The 10,521-nt window shown below is 40.5% G+C and overlaps 1 long non-coding RNA gene across 1 annotated transcript; it reads left to right on the top strand.

The window, feature by feature from the left end:
• LOC110269101 lies at positions 69-6,565 on the top strand. Its single transcript, XR_002358198.1, has 2 exons — positions 69-143; positions 6,534-6,565. It is a non-coding gene; the product is annotated as an uncharacterized LOC110269101 (long non-coding RNA).

The raw sequence follows: 10,521 nt of genomic DNA, 5'->3' as shown, positions 1-10,521 counted from the left end.
GTTTTATAATAACTTGCCAAGTGGCAAGTTATTATTGGACAATATAAGTCCCTATTTAGAAGGACTCACTCTCCTAAAAAACTGTGCAGGAACTCCTTCTTTCATCTCTCCAACGGTAAGTTCCTACTCCTGTCAGAAATAGGGTCTCAACTTAGAAAAAAATACTGTATAATTTTCCTGAACTCATGCAAACAGTGAATCTAAGAAACTATTTTAGGATTAACTAGAAGAAACACAAAAAGAATGGGAGAGCGAAAGAGAGCGAGAGAGGGATGGGGAAACACCGGGAAGGGTAGCTTTAGGTTTTTTGCGCGACATGAAAAGGATCCCAGGGTTTGGAATCGGGAGGAGTACGTTCGTTTGGAACGGGATTCCTTCAGCATCTTTGTGGACAGATTACCAGAGGATATTTCAAAAAAGAAATTGTTTGGGCTATTTTCATGGACAGGAAGGATTAACAACATCTATCTCTCAAGGAAGCTGCGAAATGGGATGATCTATCTATTCGCATTCATACGATATACTACGAAGGGAGGAGCACTGAGAGCAATTGCAGAAATGAACCGCATGCAGTTAAGGGGGAAGGAGATTTTTGTAGGGGAGGCTAAGTACAGAAGAGAGGATTCTAAGGGAGGGAGGTCAGTGGATGTTGCCGTTGCACGGAGAGGTACAGTTGCGGTGGTGGTTGATCGAGGGATCGAGCACCATCAGGAGGGAGTTCGTGCCAACGATAGGAAATGCGTAGGTGGAATCACTCCAGCTACGACCATGGTTCCGGGGAAGGATGTGACGAAAGTGGGAGTGAAGGGTCTGGAGGTCTCTGTGGCTACGACTAATATGAACTGGCTGCAGAGGAGTGTTATTGGGAGTACCACGAGAGAAATTGACTTCCGATTGTTGAACAATTTAGCCTGGAAGGCCTGGCCTCACGTTGTTAAAATTTGTAACGTAGGAAAATACAAGGCCTTGTTGATTTTTGATACAACCGAGAGTGCGGAAGAAGCGTTGGGGCTTTACGAGGATAGCCTCCTGCAGTTTTTTCAGAGTGTGTGCCTTTGGAATGAGCAGGAACGGTATGATATGAGAAGAGTGTGGATTGAGTGTTATGGAGTTCCGCTACATGTTTGGACGGAGGATACATTCCGTGCGATTGGTGGCCAGTGGGGTGAGGTGGTTGTTTGTGAGGACGAAACAAACTCTGTCACGTCGTTCTGGGTTGGCCAGGTGCTGATTGATACATGTAGGTTTGATGCTATCCATGAAAGGCTCTGCTTATCTGTAGGGTCGTCTGGCTTCAATGTGTGTGTCAAGGAGATGGGAAGCGGTTCGCATGGCTATGCAGGTGGCGTGACGCAAGTTGTTGTGGACGGGCATGAGGGAAACGTTGAGAGTAACGCTGGTGGTCCTCCAAGTCCCATGCAGCGGAAGGGTTGGCACACGACGGCTGAGATGGTCGCCTTGACGAATAGGATGGAAGAAAGACCGGAGGGCAGAGTCGTAATTACTCCCGAGATATTGAACGAATGGAGTAACTGTTTTTCGAATTCAAAAATAACAACGGCAACGGATACAGATTTGTCTCCCAAAGAGGGAAGGGCTGACCATGCAGTAGTTACGCCAGAAAGAACTCAATCATGGGATTATGATGGATATCGGGTGGTTGCGGGTGAGGTTACAAGCAGGTTTAGGGTGGGTTTGAATGCTAGAAGGGTCAGAGACATGAGACCTAGCTTCAGGGCCCAATTGGAGTTGTCTAAGGAATTTGAAGGCGAATTGGGCCTTACTAACCAAGGCCCACACGCTACGCCTGCTGCTGGATCTGAGCTGGTGCTACTTGGGCCTGAAGTGGAGCGGGTCGGAGGCAACACAGTGCGGAGTCCTCGTTTGGTTTGACCTGAGGGCAGGGCTACTGCGGATCTGCGCTGCGACGTCAAAGAGGGTGAACAAGGCGGCACACTCTTGGTCGGCACGGACAGGAGTAGGGAGGCCTGCAGAAACCTTGACCCAGAGAGCGCGACGCACCTCCCTGATATGGGTGGTTACCACTCGAAGTCCTCCACGCTGGTGTATGGTGTTGGGGCGATGGTGAGCCAGGCGGCTATCGGTGAGGGGTGCCCGGTTTGGTCGGCGACCCATGATGGGGCTAGTGGGGCACGATAGAGGCCACATGAATCTTGGCCTTGTGCTGCGGGTAGGGAGTCTGAGAGGTTTGCGATGGGAAGGGAACTCACTGGGAAGGAGGACCGGGGAGACGAATCTGGTGGAATTGACGCGCGGGGGACACCATCGGTGAGTGGTGGGTTGGTGGCGACTCTCTCTGGCGGGGGAACAGGATATGCGGTCGCATGTGATGAAAATGTTGATGAAAGCCATGAGGGAGTGTGGTGCTGTCAGCTGGAAGGAGATGGAACAAGGTTGGGAGACCTATCTGTGGAGCTGCCATGGAAGAGGGGTGGCCTGGGAGAGCAGTCTAATGATCCCGAAGGTGAGGGTCTTGTAGAGGGTAGTGGCACAGGTGGCTATCCGGGGTTGGTTGATATTCCGTCGGAACTACATACAGGTGGTACCGGGGGAGCCTCGAAGGGCCAGTGTAATGCCACTTGTGACGTAGGAAGCGAAGCTGAATCGGAAATGGCCGAGAACATATGGGCAGCTGAAATGCAAGAAAACCGGGAAGCATGGAAACTTGCAGTAGAATCAGGGGCAGTGCTTTATAACGAAGAATATGACATTATGGCAATACTACAAGCACAGAACGAGGCAATCGCACAGAAGAAAAAACAAGCGAAGCAGAAGGAGAAAGCATGGAGAAGTCGATCGAAAAATCGGAAAAAGGTGTATATTAATGCTTTAAAATGATCTTTAGCTCTTGGAATATTAGGGGGTTGGCGGGAGTTGGTAAACTGAGCATGGTAAAGAATTTTTGAAGAAAGTTTAAATTGCATATGTTAGGATTGATAGAGACAAAGAAAGAGGTCATGAATAACTTTGATATAGTGCAACTGTGGGGTAATAGTGCAGTTAAATGGGAGTTCGTGGGGTCGTTTGGTGCTTCAGGTGGCCTGTGTTTGATGTGGGATGAAACAGTATTTCAGATGAACAACTGCTATAAAGGAGCTAGATGGTTGTGTGTGGAGGGTGTCTTACTAAAAAATAATTTTTCTTGTCCTTTCTGCCTAGTTTATGGTCCACATGATAAGAAGGAAAAGCTTGTTATGTGAGAAGAGCTGAGCTTCTTATATGGGTTATGCCAAGTCCCGTTTTGTTACATGGGGGATTTTAATGAGATAACTCATGTGGAAGAGAGAAAGGGAGCTACTTCTTTGACGGTTTCTGCAGCAGAGTTTAGATCACGGATTCAGGATATGGAGTTAGTGGACTTGGCACTCACTGATCGCTTGTTCACCTGGTTCAGGGGGCAATCTTGCAGCCGCATTGATAGGGTTCTGGTTAGTTTGGAATGGTTAGAAGAGTTTACTGAAACAAGGCTGCGAGGAGGCCCAAGAGGGTTATCAGACCATTGTCTAATGATTATGAAGGTCACTCGGCTTAGAGGGGGGCCAAGACCTTTTCGGAGTCTGGACTCCTGGTTTACTCACGATGAGTTCTTGAGGATGGTAAAGGAGGAATGGAGGAGCTTAGGGGAGGTACAGTTCATGGACAAGTTAAAAGCTCTGACGACCCCGCTGAGAATATGGCATAGAAAGAATTTTGGGGACATGGACATAAGGATTACACAGCTTGAGGATGAAATAAAGAAACTAGATGACATGGTAAGCACCGGAGCGGCTGATGGGATGGTTGAAGTAAGGAGAAAGGCGCTCGTGAGCTTCTGTAGGAAATGGTATATCAGAAAGGAGCTACATTGGAAGCAGATGTCCCGGTCTCGGCATGCAAAGGAGATGGAAAAAAATACTCGTTATTTCCACAATTTAACCTCAGCCTGAAGAAGGTCCAATCGGATTGATGCCTTGATGGTTAAAGGGAGATTGGTAAGGAATCAAGCCAGGATCAAGATTGCTATACGAGACTTCTATAAGGGGCTATACCACCAGGAGGCAGCGCCGAATATTGGTTTCAGGGATGGGCTGGTAAAGCAGATTCATGCGGAAGAGGCAACAGAGCTAGAGGTGATGCCAACTTTTGAAGAAATAAAGGATGCAGTTTGGGATTGTGAGTCAACAAAGGCACCAAGCAGTGATGGGTATAATATGAATTTTATAAAGAAGTGCTGGGGAGAAATAGGAAGGGAGTTCATTGGAGCGGTGATAGGGTTCTTCCAGTCAGCTAAGCTGCCTAGCGAGTCGAACGTCACTTGGGTGGCACTGGCGCCGAAGTTTACTGGAGCTAGAGAAATAAAGGATCTCTGGCCGATTAGTATGGTGGGTTGTGTCCATAAGATCATATCTAAGGTGTTGGTTCAGAGGATGCGAAAAGTAATGCCGGGTTTGGTAGGAGAGACATAGAGCGCCTTCGTAAAGGGCAGGAAAATACATGACGGGGCTCTGATCGCCTATGAAATTGTGCACTGGGTGAAGTCACGGAAAAAGAGCTCAGTGATAATAAAGCTTGATTTCCAAAAGGCTTATGATAGGGTCAGGTGGAGTTTTGTGGATATTGTACTGCAGAAGATGGGGTTCGGTCAGAGGTGGAGAGGGTGGATCAAGGAGTGTGTCTACTCTGCATCTATGTCGGTACTTGTCAATGGATCACCGTCGAAGCCTTTCAAAATGGAAAGGGGTTTGCGGCAAGGCGACCCACTGTCTCCCTTTTTGTTTGTATTAGTTGTTGATGTCCTCCATCGGATGATTGGTGAGGCGGTAAGGAACGAACGTATCTCTCCGCTACTGGTTGGAAGGGATAACATTGAGTTGTCCCACTTGCAGTTTGCAGATGATACTATTCTTTTCTGTCCAACTGAGGAGGAGACCATCATGAATTATAAACGGCTGCTCCGATGCTTTGAACTGATGTCTAGGTTGAGCATTAATTTTGAGAAGTCCAGCCTTAACCCGGTCAATTGTGATAGGCTGTGGGTCCGTAGAATGTGTCTTCTATTGGGTTGTAAGGAGGCGTCACTACCAGTCAGATATCTGGGCATCCCACTGGAGCAAATCCGAGGCTGGTGAAGACATGGCAACCGGTAATTGACAAGGTGGAAGAAAAGCTGAGTTTGTGGAAAGCAAAGACCCTCAACAAAGCAGGCAAGCTAGTCCTCATTAAGTCTGTCCTTAATAGTCTGCCTATTTACTATCTACAACGACAGTTCTTGTGGAGTACAGAAGATGGGAGGCACGGGATACCGCTCGTGAAATGGGAAGTAGTAATGGCTCCCAAGAAGGCAGGTGGATTGGGAGTTGGTGATGCAGTGGTTCGAAACCAGCATTGCTTTTTAAGTGGTGGTAGAGATTTTCAAAAGAAGATTGTCCTTTATGGAAGAAAGTGGTTTGCTCCTGTAACAACATGGATACTGCTGTGATGCTGGGCGCCCAGCCTGTACCCACAAGAGGGGGTCCTTGGAAGAATATCTGTCAGCTACAAATCAGGGAGCCGCAGCTGAGACAAAAGATGATCAGAGGGATGGCTATGGACCTCGGGAATGGCAGAACAATCCGCTTCTGGGAGGATAGCTGGCTACCTAATGGGGTGTTGAAAGACTTGTTCCCTAGGTTCTTCTCGGTTTCCAACCTTCACGGATCTGTTATAAGTGATTGTGGATTTTGGGATGGATTAAAGTGGATTTGGAGTTTCCAATGGAGGAGAGAGTTGTTCCAATGGGAGTTGGATTTAGTAAACCAACTTCATGAGATATTACAATCAGTCAAGCCCACAACTGAGAGAGAAAGGATAGAGTAGTATGGAAATTTGATAAAAACAGGTGTTTATTCAACTAATTCCTTTGTGCGGGTGTTGCAGGCAGAAATACTACCGGAGGAAATTACAAGCTATAGCTTCACTAGTGCGGTTTGGAAAGGGTTCATCCCTCCAAGGATTGAGCTTTTTTCTTGGTTTGTATTGGTCGGCAGGGTGAATACCAATGATAGACTGTGTAGACTATGGATTATTGATCCGAATGACAATATGTGTGTGTTATGCTGTAAGTCTGTGGAAACTGATTTTCATTTGTTTCTTGGTTATGAGATCACTTGGCAAGTGTGGTGTGCTTGGCTGCTTGCCTTTGGAAGGAGGTGGAGCTTTCCAGGTACACTAAAGTACCATTTTGAAACCTGGACGAATTCATCACCAAGGCAGACGGACAGGAAAAGGTGATTTATTGGCTTCTTTGCTGTTATATGGACAATCTGGCTAGAAAGGAATGGTAGGCTTTTCCGAAATCATGCCTCAAGTGTGGTGGAAATTATAAACATGTCATTTACGTATCCCGAAGAATGGATTGGTGGTGAGCCCTTTGGTTGTTGATGGTCATGCCGAAAATGACTAGGAGTTGTTGTATTTGGATTTTTGATGTTGCTTTTAGCTACTTTTATTGCTCCACTCTATTGTGTTGAGCTCACTTTACTTAAAAAAAAAAGGGTCTCAACTTCTTGCCCATTGGAGTTGCTCTCAGGGCCGAGTTGAGTATTCATTCTAATAAAAATGAGGTTAATAATCATAAAGGATTATAGCTAAAAATCGATAGCGATTAATCTCGAGTTAATATTTAAATTGATTTTGGATGTTGCACTCGCGTCTTTAAATTTGTTTTTTATTTAATTTAATCTCAAAAATTAATATTCACCTTTTATTTTAATCTCTTGAATTATTTTTTATTGAAAATGTGCTGATATGTCAAAACATAATTAACTATATGTAATGGGAGTAATAACAAATCAATTACTAGCATAGTTATCAAAACCGAATCGACAATCGACCCGGTGAAATTATTGGGTTATTGGATTAATGGTTCAATCGATAGGTCAGTAGTCGAACCGTTTAACCTGGTAATAATTAAATAAATATATAAAATTATAATACAATATTTATTGAAAAATAAAAATTAATGTTTAATATTTCATTTTATATATATAATATCTAAAATTATATGTTTATTATATTTAAAACTTTTTATTTATTTTAATAATAATTAAAAAACAAAATACAAAATTTAAATTATTTTAATTCGATTTTTATTATTTTTTAAATATTTTTGTTTGTTAAATGTTTATATTCTACCAATATAGTTAAACAAATTTTAACTTCAAATCTACATAACTCCTTAAACTATAGTATTGAATCAAAACAGTTAGTTTGTCCATACAATTGTTAAGTAGAGCAGTAACTATTTTAGTAATTTATAATTATCATATAATAAAATCAGCATATAGTTTACACTTATATTTATTAGAGTTTGCATATATGAATCAATACAATTTGTAATTTGTATTTATATTTTTTTAGAGTTTACACACATAAATTAATAAAATTTATTTATTAAAGATAATTTAGTGTTTGTATTAATAAAAAATAATAACAAAAAAACATTAAAAATTGATGGCTCTTAAGAATTTCTCTTATCCCTTCGTTGCCATATCATTATTATAAACTATAATTTGTCTGCGTTTGATTTAACGTTAGGAATGAGAAAAGTGCGTTTAAGTTTTTTGAACGCTTTCTTTTGTGTGTTTGGTTACTTTTTCGTCTCTTTTAAAAGCATATGTGATTTTACATCCTAAACCCACGTTTACATGAAGCTAAAAATTTTAAAAATTCTAGCTTCTGCGTTCAGGAAATTACGTTAGCTAATTAGTTAATTGAATTTATTTTCTTCTTACTAATTTTGTTCTTTATTTTTTTCGTAGTTTTTTTAGTACTAAGATCTTTCAAATTTTTATATGTTACTTTATTTAATAAATAAATATTAATTTTTATTATAAAATTAATTAATAAAATTTATTTAAATTTATATCTTTATTGTAATTTTTTGTTTAAGAGTGATTTTAAGTAATATAATCCAAACAATATTTATTTTAGAGTAACCCCAATTATTAACGATTTTGCTAACTCTCATTTCACCCCTCATTGATTGGAAAATGACATTGTGACCCCTAACGATTAACTCCGTTAGACATTCTACCCCCTCTATTAGTGTCTCTGTCCAGAATTAAGGTATTTTACCTACATGTCACGTTAGCTGATGATGTGTCAAGGAACCATTTCAAGAAACAAAACGCCCTTTGCCGTGTCAGCAATACGTTACAATAAAATAGGACAATTAAACCCCTAAAAAATTTTAGGAGACACTTAAATCCCTAACCAATTTAAACGTAGACATATAAATCCATAATGAACCATGAAGTAGGACAAGTATCCTTAAATTTTAACAAGCCATTGTATTTGCTGCACTGTTGCTGGCGTTGGTTGGCGGCAGCCTCAGTTTCTTGCTCTTCCTTCTCATTCTTTTTCTCTGTCATGATATGATTGCAGTAAAAGCTACCTCATCAAGTTCAATCCCTTTCAATTATTTTCTTCTTGATCTCCAATACAAATTTCATGTCCCTATTTTTGTAATATTTATCTATTAGTGTTGCAAACGTGATCTTGTTAGATTTTAAACTTCTCTCACTCATCTCATTTGCAAGTTTTCTAACTTCCTTCAAATTACAGATTTTGCAAAGACCATCGATCAGCTCATTGTACGTGATCAAGTCTGATCTAATGCCTTGATTGATCATTACCTGAAAATTCTTCCAAACCAAATCAATTTTTTATATTTGTATTTTCCATCAATCAAAGTAATGAAAGTAACACCATTCGAGACCAACCCTTTCTTGCGCATGTCATCGAACAAAAGCTCTACAACGTAAGAAGAAGAAGAAGCAAGGAACTAAGGCTATTACTAACCAAGGCCAACAACTAGTACAGCACCATGTATAATGACTTATTGAAATTTAGTGATACTTTTTCTACTTCATGGTTTATTATAGATTTATGTTTACATTAGTTATGGGTTTAAGTGTCTCCTAAAAAAATTCTAGAGGTTTAATTGTCTTATTTTACTACAGCATATAGCGTACGCATGATCCATATTTTACTAAAAAAGTGATTTTTGAGTTTTTAAGCACTCCTCTAGCTTTCTAATCCTCTTTAATAATTGGTTGAGATTTCTTAACTAATGATTAGACTTTGGGATGAGCGAGAGGGTTTTGGGTGAATTAAAAAAGTTATTTCGTTATGAGTTTAAAGTCAGTGACCTAGACTTGAAAAATTCTGTGGAGAGGTTAACTTGTATAGACATGGCAGAGTGTTATGTTGATGATGATTGAGAAATGTTTATGAATTGAGAAATGAATGAGGTTGAGCGATATCTTATTTAAATGGTTTATAAACTTGAAAGAACTTGAGAAATGAGGATGATTGTGATGAGTTGACAAAATGACAGTTGATGAGAAATTTCGGAAGATCAATGTTGATGAATTTGTTGAGTACGAGCAGTGATCACTAAATAATAATGATATGCATTGATTAGTAAGTCACTATGTCCCTGGCAAAAATGGTGGTTTAATCTCGCTTGTCGAGTTAGCGGCACCGGCGTAGAGGCTGTGGTAGTCTCCCGCCTACATTCATATGTGAGGGCTGAGGTAGTATTCTGCTTGCATAACCTTTCTTGCCATAAGAGTGAGTCGGACACTATATCTCAAGAAACGCATAAAAGTGAGGCGAGCACTATATCTCAAGGAATGCATAAAAGTGAGTCGGGTACTATATCCCAGGAGTGCACATAGTGAGACGGGCACTATATCCCAGGGACATGGCAGAAAGACAATATTCGAAAGGATGTGTCGGGTTGGTAATTTGAACCGACAAGTGATATCACGAGCCATATAAGATAGACATTCATCATATGCATTTTCTATATGCTTGTTTGCTTTGATTCATTGAGTTATGTCTAAATGAATAATATGCCTAATTGCTAATTGATTTACCTACTATATATGTATATTAATTATGCTTTACTTGTTTGCATTAATTGTGTTTTGCTGTGATTGAGGAGGATCGGAAGGCGGTGGCGATGGGATCGCATGGAGGGTAGGTTGGCAAAGACTGTAGGATAACGGTGGCTATAGTTAGAATAGAAATTCTTAAGTTAGATTACCCCATTATGGTTAATTATATATTTCTTTAAGTTTGAATATTTGTACCGATGTGAAGTTCTAGGATTGCCTTTGACTTTTCAAAACTTTATATCTTATCTATTAGGCACTGTTACCATATTGAGAACCCCCGATTCTCATACCATATGTTGTTGTTTTTTAGATGCAGGTCGCAACCTACCTTGGTGAGTTTGCGGATGGTGATAGAGCGGAAGATGACTCAGCTTTCTGTTTTGATTTACTTTTATAGTCTCTCACTTTTGTATATTTTTGTTGTCTTAAAGACTTGTATTTTAAAAATTTTGAGAGATAGAATGTTAACTATTTTAAACATCAAAATTCTGTTATATTCTGTTTGAGTTAGTCGGCCTAAACTTCGCAAATTATGACTAGTTCTCTTTTGTATATTATATATATATAACTTGTTAAT

This window comes from Arachis ipaensis, chromosome B01 (assembly GCF_000816755.2).
Source record: "Arachis ipaensis cultivar K30076 chromosome B01, Araip1.1, whole genome shotgun sequence".
NCBI classification, from domain to species: domain Eukaryota; kingdom Viridiplantae; phylum Streptophyta; class Magnoliopsida; order Fabales; family Fabaceae; genus Arachis; species Arachis ipaensis.
The sequence above is the reverse complement of the archived record's forward strand: the minus strand, read 5'-3'. Positions and strand labels throughout refer to the sequence as shown.